General features: G+C 51.2%; 1 protein-coding gene across 2 annotated transcripts in view; it reads left to right on the top strand.

Annotated features, from left to right (window-relative positions):
* The window catches only part of cux1b (cut-like homeobox 1b), a 72,812-nt gene that overhangs the window by 51,286 nt on the left and 9,026 nt on the right, over positions 1 to 12,500 (top strand). The window lies entirely within an intron of this gene.

Here is a 12,500-nt window from a genome sequence, read left to right as displayed (position 1 = left end):
TGATCCTGTGAACCCGGAGAGTGCTAACGTGCTAACCTTGATCCTGTGTACCCAGAGAGTGCTAACGTGCTAACCTTGATCCTGTGTACCCAGAGAGTGCTAACGTGCTAACCTTGATCCTGTGTACCCAGAGAGTGCTAACGTGCTAACCTTGATCCTGTGTACCCAGAGAGTGCTAACGTGCTAACCTTGACCCTGTACAGCCAGAGAGCCAGAGGTTACTGTATGGTGACTGTGTGGTTGATGTGCAGTTTTTTTGCCCCCACAGGTCCCGGATCCGCAGGGAGCACTTCCTAGAGGAGCTCCAGGCCAGGGGGGCGGGGTCAGGGGAGGGGGCGTCGCCTGCTCCTGACAGCTGTGACGGCACCGAATCAGACAGCACGGTGGGCCGGGGGGCGGGGCCAGAGGAGGACGGGGGCGGGGTGTCGGAGGGCGAGGGCGGGGACCAGATGGAGGCCCAGGAGGAAGGGGGAGGAGCCGGAACGCAGGACTCCGCCGGCACCGCCGCTGCTCCCAGCATGCAGTGCTCCGGGGGGGGCGTGTTCAGCTTCCCCGGAACGCGCAGCGCCCCCAGGACCCCCCGCGACAGCAGCCTGCGCAAGAAGAAGGCCGCCAACCTCAACAACATCATCCACCGCCTGGAGAAGGCCGCCTGCCGCGAGGAGCCGTCCGAGTGGGAGTTCTGACAGCGCCCCCCGGTGGCGGGAGGACCACAGGCTCAGCCTGGGGAGAGGGGACCGCTAACCGCTAACGCTGCGGGCTCACACCCAGGCTCCACCTGAGAGAGAGAGGGAGAGAGAGAGAGAGAGGGGGACAGGCGGAGGCCTGGGAGAAGAGGAAGAGAGAACTTTAAAACGCACTTGGTGGGTCTTCACTGAGAAAAGCACTTAACCGCCCTGCTGGCCATCAGGGTGCCATGCGGCTCCTGCCAGGGGTGGCGAGTCGATGCCAGAGATTAACCCGCACGCGGTGATCGCCTCGCCTCCCTGGAGGGAGAGTCTCAAACAGAAGCAATTATTTTATCACTCTTTTTTACTCCTCGTTTGGTCTGTCCTGTCCTGTTTTCTAAAGCATCGTCTCAGCAAGGTTTTTCACGCTGTCCAGCGGATGTCGATGTACGTCACAGCCGTTTTGTCGTTGATCTATTTTTTACGTGTCCACGCACGTACGTCTTTTTATCCGTGTGTGGTTACTGTCAGAGTCTGGGGTGTGTTTCTCCAGGACGACACGGGGGCAGAGGAGCTCATAAACCACGTTCACGAGCGTCTGCTGAAGGACGCCACGTCCCGGTCCTTTCGCTGCTCGCATACTGCCATCTAATGGCCACCAAGCGCCACTGCACCCTGGAAGACTCCATCCCATGGAAGAAAAGAAAAACACATTTTTATAGCAATGTTTTTGCCAAGAAGAGATTGATTGCACAGTCTGCTGACTCTAAAAGCTTCTCAAGTTTGGATTCCTAGAGAGGAAAATTTACAAAAAAAAAAAAAAAAAAAAACATTATTATGACAACAGTTACTGTTTTAAAACTTCTAAAGAAAAATTTTAGAAATGATCACTTCAGTGCACAGTTTTTTATAAATTTAAAAAAAGGTCATGTCAGGAAATGAAAGGTGTTTGTGGTAGTTGTAGTTTTAACTCTACGTTAGAGTTGTAGTTCTCTTTGTAGCGCTCGTTTGTATCACAGGTTTGGGCCTCGGAGTGTTGTGTTTGAAGCGCTCCCCGTTCCGCCCGCACGTTGGGAGCAGGAAGGACGAGAAGAGGTAGAACTCTGTGGATATATTTTTTATGTGAAAAGCTAAACCTGCTTTTTAACATTTTATCCACATAAAAAACACAAAGCAGTGAGACGCCTGAGACGGGGGCAGGCAGCGGGGTTTGGGACAACGCTGAGACACGAGACACGCTGATAGAGACCTGCACACTGAGACACGCATGTATGTGCGTATGTTAATGACCTTTGGGTTGTGCCTGTCACATGCACACGCCCTGCTCTAGGCCACCGTGTGTCACCTCATCCCCAGCGTTCATGGGAGGTATGTCCATAGAGGTGGCGGTGTGTGAACACTGCGTGTCTGTGCAGTGAACACTGCGTGTCTGTGTGCAGTGAACACTGCGTGTCTGTGCAGTGAACACTGCGTGTCCGTGTGCAGTGAGCACTGCGTGTCTGTGTGCAGTGAACACTGCGTGTCTGCGCAGTGAACACTGCGTGTCCGTGTGCAGTGAGCACTGCGTGTCTGTGTGCAGTGAACACTGCGTGTCTGCGCAGTGAACACTGCGTGTCCGTGTGCAGTGAGCACTGCGTGTCCGTGTGCAGTGAACACTGTGTCTGTGTGCAGTGAACACGGGTCGCCCACAGACACCAGTTAATAACTGTGCGATGCCAAAGTTCCCCACCCTCTACTGTGGAGTCTGCAAAACCTCAGACCAGTCCAAATTCACAATGAAGTGTCTCACAAAACTAAAGCTGTTCCCCGAAAACAGGGAGGAATTACGGGGTGAAAGTGATGGTCATTACCTGACGGTCCTTTTTCAGGTCAGACCGGCTCCCCAAACGCAGTACATGTGCACAACACAACAATCCTCTTTATGTGCTCCACTTCACCCCCAAATGCACTCAGCGCTGCCCTGCCCTCTGCCTCCCCCCGTGCGCGCGTGCACGCGTGTGAGGTAGTGCGAGTGTGTGTGTGTGTGTGTGTGTGTGTGCGCAGCGTGGCTGTGTTTTTATATGTTTGTGGGATCACTCGTATGTTACTGCAGTATACGCACTCTCTGAGTGCGCCTCTCCCATTAAGATGTTGTATCAGCGATGTGGCTTCTTTCAACATATCTACTTATTCCTCTTATTGCCATATCCACAAAAACATATCCAGATCTTCTGCTTATTTATAGGTGCTGTATTTTTTATGTGTTTTATTTGATTGGATTTTTAATTTTATTTTATTTTATTTTTTCCATTTTTATCATGGAAGGGATTATAATCATAATTTGGGCATGTTACGTGTTTTAGATTGATAGACTGCAGGCAGTACTGGATCAGGTTTTAGCGGTCATACGTGTATATCAGTGCATTCTGAAGATTATTTAGACGGTGTGGTGTGTCTTCTGAACTGCGTGGCGGAACCCTGGTGTCTGCAGTGTGCGTACCTCACTGCTCACAGGTTAATGTTGCTGCTGTTTGCGCTGGACTCATCACCTCAGTGTCTGCAGTGCAGTTTTTTGGTTGAGAATCGAGTCAATACGCTGAATTTCATTTCACCTTCTGTGTAGTTATCCATGTTTTGGACTGTCCACTTCCTTCAGAGCCGTTTCTGTGTGCTGATTGGCCCTCCTTCCCTGCTCAGGGGCCGTGTCTGTGTGCTGATTGGCCCTTCTTCCCTGCTCAGGGGCCGTGTCTGTGTGCTGATTGGCCCTCCTTCCCTGCTCGGGGCCGTGTCTGTGTGCTGATTGGCCCTCCTTCCCTGCTCGGGGCCGTGTCTGTGTGCTGATTGGCCCTCCTTCCCTGCTCAGGGCCGTGTCTGTGTGCTGATTGGCCCTCCTTCCCTGCTCAGGGCCGTTTCTGTGTGCTGATTGGCCCTCCTTCCCTGCTCAGGGCCGTGTCTGTGTGCTGATTGGCCCTCCTTCCCTGCTCGGGGCCGTGTCTGTGTGCTGATTGGCCCTCCTTCCCTGCCCAGGGCCGTGTCTGTGTGCTGATTGGCCCTCCTTCCCTGCTCAGGGCCGTGTCTGTGTGCTGATTGGCCCTCCTTCCCTGCTCAGGGGCCGTGTCTGTGTGCTGATTGGCCCTCCTTGCCTGCTCGGGGCCGTGTCTGTGTGCTGATTGGCCCTCCTTCCCTGCTCAGGGCCGTGTCTGTGTGCTGATTGGCCCTCCTTCCCTGCTCGGCGCCGTGTCTGTGTGCTGATTGGCCCTCCTTGCCTGCTCGGGGGCCGTGTCTGTGCTGATTTGCTCTTCCTTGTGACTGGGACTGTAACTGCCTGCTGATTGGCTCCTACCATAAGGGGGCTGGGCTATATCTGCATACTGATTGGCTCTCACATTCTGGTCTTCGGACACGCAGACGCTCTTAGTAACGGAGTTGTTTTTGCGCTTCCTGTATTCTGGCGTTAGATTGATGGTCTCGCCTGTGGTTAATGGTCTCGCCTGTGAGTGTTACTGGTGTTTTAGAGAGTGGAGCTCACTGATCTGATTGGTCGTTTTGATGCCTCAGGCAGGTGAACAGAAGGACAGAAGTGTGAACGGACTCAGTATTTTGCTGAATTGAGAAAATGCACATGGTCTTCTCTGAGGACCGACCCCCCCGCTGAAGCAGTTGGATCTCAGTTCGATCGACCCCCTGAAAGGCACTTGACCCCCACTCGTGGTGGGAAATGACAAAAGCACTTCCTGTGTCCTTTCTGCCAAAAAAAGCTCCCGGCTTGACTCGGTTTGACCAGCTCAAGCTGTTTTCAGACAGCTCAGACAAGCTACCAGCACTAGCTGGTTGACCAGCTCATACCCAGCTAGACCAGCTTATGACCAGCTTGAGCATGCTGGTTGACCAGCTCATACCCTGTAGACCAGTCTGTCTGACCCTCTGTGGCTCTGTGCAGGACCTGGCTCCGCTCAAACACAGTTCTGCACACACACACACACACACAGAACACACACACAGCTCAAACACACGCCAGAATGTTCCTGCATCACGCGAGGGTTCTGTGAGGGGTTCATGGTAAAATGGGGGAACCACAAAATGGCTTCCAAGAGCACTCTAGAGCCGGGATGGGCAACTCCAGTCCTGGAGGGATGATGTATGCAGGATTTTGCTGCCACCAGTTACCCTGGCTCAATCAGCTAATTGGCCAGGATGCACCAATTCATTAATAAATGAGACCACAATAAAATGCTGCAAGACATGAACCTTTATCAGCTGCTGTTTCTGTCACAGAATGTGGCTCTAAATGACAGCTCATGTAAACGAATAACCAGGAAAACTTTGAGATTGATGACACACACTGCTGGCCTGTGTTGTGTCTTTACTGAGAGCCAAAACTAGGTCACATTTCCAGTAAGACATAAAATAATGGATTTACCTCACAAAGTCAGAGCCTGTATGTTGCCTGCTCCTGACGTTTACGGTTAACCAGGCGCTTAGCTGCAGTTTGGCACAGACACGTTGTGTAAGCCACCATTTCACCCTTACCATGACTCTGTAAGAGGGGAGTACCACACGGCACTCTGGGAAATGTAGTCTTTCACACATGGTTGCAAACCAAGCACAGCTTCTGTCCAGCCCCATAGTCCAGCACAGAGTACGGCTCCTGCCTTTTACTGTTTGGGTATTAGCCTCTGGCGCCCCCTGCTGCCTCATGCTGCCCCCTACACCTCTCCCACAGCCGGGGCAGAGTGATGTAGTACTCTGTAGGGCCTGGGCACTGTGGACAGCTTTCAAAATGAAACATAAATTAATAAATACGTAGTTTCACTGTTGTGCTACGCTGCAGTGTTCCGTTAGTTGCCTAATTGTCACCCGATGGTGACCTGACTGAGCTGCTCAGCTGGCACACCTGGTGTGCAGCCAGCGGTGCGTTCTGGGTTTAAAACCGCTTCTCCAGACCACACAGGTGAAGCTCCTCCAGACCACACAGGTGAAGCTCCTCCAGACCACACAGGTGAAGCTCCTCCAGACCACACAGGTGAAGCTCCTCCAGACCACACAGGTGAAGCTCCTCCAGACCACACAGGTGAAGCTCCTCCAGACCACACAGGTGATGCTCCTCCAGACCACACAGGTGAAGCTCCTCCAGACCACACAGGTGATGCTCCTCCAGACCACACAGGTGAAGCTCCTCCAGACCACACAGGTGAAGCTCCTCCAGACCACACAGGTGAAGCTCCTCCAGACCACACAGGTGAAGCTCCTCCAGACCACACAGGTGATGCTCCTCCAGACCACACAGGTGAAGCTCCTCCAGACCACACAGGTGAAGCTCCTCCAGACCACACAGGTGATGCTCCTCCAGACCACACAGGTGAAGCTCCTCCAGACCACACAGGTGACGCTCCTCCAGACCACACAGGTGAAGCTCCTCAAGACCACACAGGTGAAGCTCCTCCAGACCACACAGGTGAAGCTCCTCCAGACCACACAGGTGATGCTCCTCCAGACCACACAGGTGAAGCTCCTCCAGACCACACAGGTGAAGCTCCTCCAGACCACACAGGTGATGCTCCTCCAGACCACACAGGTGAAGCTCCTCCAGACCACACAGGTGACGCTCCTCCAGACCACACAGGTGAAGCTCCTCAAGACCACACAGGTGAAGCTCCTCCAGACCACACAGGTGAAGCTCCTCCAGACCACACAGGTGACGCTCCTCCAGACCACACAGGTGAAGCTCCTCCAGACCACACAGGTGAAGCTCCTCCAGACCACACAGGTGACGCTCCTCCAGACCACACAGGTGACGCTCCTCCAGACCACACAGGTGAAGCTCGCTGCCTTTCTTAGTTTGGTTTCAAACCAAAAGCATTTCCTGCTGTGCTTCAGCGGGTAGCTGTGCTGTAGTCCCGTCTGCTGTGATGGATGAAAGATGGATTGTCCTCCTGACTGATTCTGCGGCCGTTTCACACGTTCTGTATTCCCTTCCTGCCATGGAGTTTATCCTTTGTTTCGCTCCGTGGTTTTTGTGTGCGGAAAAACAAATGGGACCAAATATGTGACGATGACACAGGCTTTTAGTATCTCAGAGAGCTCTGCAGTCTGGTGCCAGTGCAGCCGCCCTTTCACTGGAGGAATAAGCAGCAGATCCTTCTGGAAAGACACATTTATTTAGAATCTTGGCCTTTCTGAGATTGAACTTATTGGATCCCCATATGACGAAGAGCATAAACGGACTACATAAATCCAGATAACACAAAGCAGACAAGATTGATAAAATGGACTATATTGAACCCTCTGCATTTCCCCCATCCTGGTTACTAAGGCGCAGTGAGCAGCCGCAGTGCAGTGCCCAGGGACCAGCTCCAGTTCTGGGGCCGGTTCCCCCGGTCAACGGGCAGATGCAAATACTTTCAGGCGTTACAGTATGTAAGGACCAAATTGTCTGTGAGATAATTCACGAAAAGCTTTTTACGGAACTACTTTGGCGGTGTATACAGACAGGAAGGTTTGGCAGGGGAATTGAGTGACTGAGTCTCCAGCTCAGGGTGACTGAGTCTTTAGCTCAGAGTGACTGAGTCTTTAGCTCAGAGTGACTGAGTCTCCAGCTCAGAGTGACTGAGTCTCCGGCTCAGAGTGACTGAGTCTCCAGCTCAGAGTGACTGAGTCTTTAGATCAGAGTGACTGAGTCTCCAGCTCAAGCTTGTCCTCTCGACTCCGAGTAGCACAAACACCAGGAGTGAGTGAGTGAGTGAGTGAGTGAGTGAGTGAGTGAGTGAGTGAGTGAGTGAGTGAGTGAGTGAGTGAGTGAGTGAGTGAGTGAGTGAGTGAGTGAGTGAGTGAGTGAGTGAGTGAGTGAGTGAGTGAGTGAGTGAGTGAGCGAGCAGAGAAGCACCTCCACTGTGCAGGTCTCTTCGGGTAGATGTGCACTCATCAGTAATGGTGAAGAGTGGGTTTGTTTTCTGACCTCCTTTATGAAGACGTACAGGGCTATAGTTGAGTAATGCAGGACCAAACACCCAAAAAAAACACTGGTTCATACTAAGGGCATTTTTACACACACGGGTAGCATATATGTTTGACATGCTGTTTATTTTTAGTTTGCTTTTTAAAAAATATCTTTTAGCACCTTGAAAGAAAAAAAAAATGCAAGGCTGCAGTTACCAAATGCTGTCACGTTAGAGCTGTTACGTTTGATTCATTCTCTTCATCGGAAACGGACAAAAAAAATCTATCTTGCTCAAAGCAAATATTTTTCTACAGAACTAAATCATATTGCTATAGATGTTCTATACACTGTTGTGTAAAGTTGTACAAATGAAAAGATATGTTACTGTGTTCAGCTCCACATCAGAATTCTACTTTTGTATCTGTGAGAGGAAGGGATGGGACTTTAAGGCCTGGCGTCTGCTCACCGGTGGACGTGACAGTAGGTTTGTTGTCCCGCAGCTGTTTCTGTGTAGTTTTTCCCCCTTTCTGTTGAAATGTAAGAGAAACGTTTACTGGCGTTTACTGGTCACTTGTGTTGTTTCCCGTTTGTGTCGTTTCCAGTTTTGTGTTGTTTCCGGTTTTGTGTCGTTTCCAGTTGGTGTTGTCATCATGGGGGCGACTTTAGCTCGGGAGGAACGTAAAAACGGCCGTCCCAGATTGATCCCAGCGAGCTGATTTTGGAGCCTTGTGTGGCAGCCTATCACCATTGGTGTGTGAGTGTGAGGCATCGGTTGGGAAGACGGTATATAAATGCGGTCTGTTCAGCTCCCTCAGACCCTCCTGCTCGCCGTGGTGGAAGGCTGCAGGAGGGTCTGAGGAAGCTGAACAGACACGCCTTTATATTCCCGTCTTCCCAAACACGATGCTCACTCACTTCACACACCAATGTGATCGAGTGCATCGTGGAAGTAAATAGGGGCAATCACTGAACTAGTAGGGACGGTTCAGAGGCAGGTGGTCAGGTTTCCATAGCAACCCCACTGCAAGCCTGTAGATCCATTACGTTACACTACATTACACTTCCCCTACATTACATTACATTACATTACATTACATTAATGGCATTTGGCAGACGCTCTTATACAGAGCGACGTACAACAAAGTGCAAAGTGCATACCCATAACCAGGGATAAGTGTGCTGAAAGACCCAAGAGGGAAGTACAGTTTCAAGTCCTAGGAAAAAGATAAGGACTTAGATTAATCTGATGACAAAGGATTATATGTAGAAAACCATTTTAGGACACACAGTGCTAAAGAAAAATGAAGAATACACTTGCAGGAACAACAATACACAGCTTGCGTAGCCAAACGAAAGCAGCAATGAACCCATCCTGGCGTACACAGCCCCAGTAAAACGCACGCTGTGTGTGGGGCAAACGGAGTTGCCCTCCCAGCATCCTAAGATGGCTGCTAAGGGCACAGTGCTATGCTAAGGGCACAGTGCTATGCTAAGGGCACAGTGCTATGCTAAGGGCACAGTGCTATGCTAAGGGCACCGTGATTATTGGGAATCGGCACATTTGGGTTCTTGTGTAGCCGTGTGGAGGCAGTCAGAGTTGTTCTGTAGTTCCGACAGCCCCCTGGGACCCTGAGTGCATGGGGAATGTTATAGTTGAGCTGTGGGAAGGTTATTAAAGGTTTTCCATGTGGATTTATGCTGGGAAACTTTAAAGACCAGGTTTCTGCCCATCACTCCTTCCATGAAAACCATTCATTGGATCAAATCCGTACTTTAGATTTTGGTTCACTAGTTTCACCATATTTACAGTATCGGTATTTTTAGTTGGCTAGGTAAGCAGTGTTTGGATAGTTAACTTTGGTGACTTTTGCTGTTTGTTTGTTTGTTTGTTCAAAAAAAAAATAAAAAATAAAAGCCCCTTGTCCTTATCTTTGTTGTACAGGTAGCAGTTGAAATTGTACTTACCTCTAGGGTCTTTCAGCGAACTTATCCCTGGTTATGGGTATGCACTTTGTTGTACGTCGCTCTGGATAAGAGCGTCTGCCAAATGCCAATAATGTAATGTACAGTGCCACTCCCACACACTCACCCTGCCAGAGGTCTCGAACCCTGTCCTGTTCCCCTACACAGCATTTGTAGTGAGTATTCTTTATAAGTGTGTTCAGTGAAAATTTGCAGAATTTCACAGAATTGATACAAGCACAGAATCCAAAGTCTCAAAGACTTTTTTGTCTCAAATCTGCAATACTGGTTCTCATAGTGGTAAAGTAGACGAACTAAGGCCCTGTTCTTTCCTATGATAACATTTTTTTCCATTTCTTATGGAAGCTTTTTAATGGGTTGTGATGGAACGCAGTCGTATACCAAATAGTCGGACGGTGGTTCAGGGGTTGTCCTGACCCTAACGAGCAGGGTGTAGAGAGGAATGCCTGTTCATCAGCTGCTGCAGCAGGCATGCTGGGTTTGTCGGTACGTTTAAGTTCTTAATTTTTTGGGGCGTTTGGTTTTGTTGTGGTTTTCCGAAGCATTTTTCACCAAACTTCACCAGCTTGTCCCTGCACTTGTAGAAGGATGGTGTAACTGTAACTTTTATCATTTTATTGCCAGCCAGGCCTTTCCTTTGCACAGTACAGAACTACAGGAAGTCACAGCTGGGAGTTTCCTATGTGTCATGTGGTTGAGTGTGAGTTTCCTCCCAGCTTGCTGGGAATTGTAGTCCTTTTGTCTCTGCATGTTTTGCCGGTGAGGGGGGCGTCCTGCTTTGAGGGGCGCTGCAGCAGGGCGTGGTGCCGGGCAAGCGCGCTTGGTGACTGGTGGATCTTCCAACAACTCTGTCCCTTCTGACCGCAGAGGGAGGAGCTGTCTGTCTGTCTGTCTGTCTGTCCGTCCGTCCGTCCGTCCGTCTTGTCTGTCTGTCTCTGTTTGTCCGAGCCATTCCAGGCTTCTTGTGTTGGCTGCTTGGCGGCTGTGTGCTGTTGGAAAGAGACAACCAGGTTTTTAGCAGTGGAAGGTTGCTGTGTTTTCACTGTCAACAAAGATTGGTGAAAAAAAAAAAAAATCCCCTCTGGTAAATTGTATTTATTTTCTCTTTTTTGATTGTGGTTTTAGTCCATGTATTTTTTATTTTATTTGTCACTTAACACGTATGTTAAGTCATGTAGACTGTTCTCAGCACTGTAAAACAGTTCCTATACAATATGGAGAAGCAATATCACTGTATGAACTCACACAATGTATTATTACTGTTATTATTATTCACTAGCACCCTAGGTGTGATAATTGAAGTAAATATGTTTTATACAAACACCAAAATGCCAGTGTGTGATGTGTTTCTTGTGCTCTATCTGTCTCTGGAGGTAATCTGCGGCTGAACACTGAGATGTACACCACAGGAAAGTGCCAGTCTCCTGGCTTTGGGCCAATCGGAAAGGGTTCCGAGTGCCTCTGGGCCAATCGGGATGGGGTTCAGAGTGCCTCTGGGCCAATCGGGATGGGGTTCAGAGTGCCTCTGGGCCAATCAGGATGGGGTTCAGAGTGCCTCTGGGCCAATCAGGATGGGGTTCAGAGTGCCTCTGCGCATGTGTATTCTGTTTTATGGGCTGCCCTTACGGATTGCTGTGTGAATGCAGTGGTGTATGCGTTTTACTCTTTTATTTTATTTGGGTTTTTTTTGCAGGAAGAATTGTTCAAGCTAAAATGGAATACATTTTTTTTTTTTTCTCACCGTTCAGGTTATTACATTCATGATAAAAAACCATCATAAAAACTCTTTGATTGTGTGATTATTGTTGATGGTATTTGTCTTGTCAGGAAAACGGAAAACGAGGAATGGTGTGTTTGTGGGAGAAGTTGGCCGGTGTGTTGGCCTGTGTCACACTGTGGCTTCCTCTCCTGGGAGAGTAATGTGAGATCAGCCTCACCTGCCCACTGTCTGTCAGCTCCCCACAGAGATGTGCACCTCTACAGAGATGTGCACCTCTACCGAGATATGCACCTCTACAGAGATGTGCACCTCTACAGAGATGTGCACCTGCAAATCTGTTGAAAGACCCTGTGGTTTGTCCCAGCTGCTGTGTCTGAGGGTCAGTGCAGTGTTGACGGGTGGGCGGGGCTGCGGGGTGATTGACAGGCCGGTACGCGGAGCTCTGTGTTGTCGGGTGGGCGGGGCTGAGGGGTGATTGACAGGCCGGTACGCGGAGCTCTGTGTTGACGGGTGGGCGGGGCTGCGGGGTGATTGACAGGCCGGTACTCGGAGCTCTGTGTTGACGGGGGGGTGGGCGGGGCTGAGGGGTGATTGACAGGCCGGTACTCGGAGCTCTGTGTTGACGGGTGGGCGGGGCTGCGGGGTGATTGACAGGCCGGTACGCGGAGCTCTGTGTTGACGGGTGGGCGGGGCTGCGGGGTGATTGACAGGCCGGTACGCGGAGCTCTGTGTTGACGGGTGGGCGGGGCTGCGGGGTGATTGACAGGCCGGTACGCGGAGCTCTGTGTTGACGGGTGGGCGGGGCTGAGGGGTGATTGACAGGCCGGTACACGGAGCTCTGTGTTGACGGGGGGGTGGGCGGGGCTGCGGGGTGATTGACAGGCCGGTACACGGAGCTCTGTGTTGACGGGTGGGCGGGGCTGAGGGGTGATTGACAGGCCGGTACACGGAGCTCTGTGTTGACGGGGGGGTGGGCGGGGCTGAGGGGTGATTGACAGGCCGGTACACGGAGCTCTGTGTTGACGGGGGGGTGGGCGGGGCTGAGGGGTGATTGACAGGCCGGTACGCGGAGCTCTGTGTTGACGGGGGGGTGGGCGGGGCTGAGGGGTGATTGACAGGCCGGTACACGGAGCTCTGTGTTGACGGGTGGGCGGGGCTGCGGGGTGATTGACAGGCCGGTACGCGGAGCTCTGTGTTGACGGGTGGGCGGGGC

The sequence above is a fragment of the Conger conger genome, chromosome 13 (assembly GCF_963514075.1).
Source record: "Conger conger chromosome 13, fConCon1.1, whole genome shotgun sequence".
Classification (NCBI taxonomy): domain Eukaryota; kingdom Metazoa; phylum Chordata; class Actinopteri; order Anguilliformes; family Congridae; genus Conger; species Conger conger.
The sequence above is the reverse complement of the archived record's forward strand: the minus strand, read 5'-3'. Positions and strand labels throughout refer to the sequence as shown.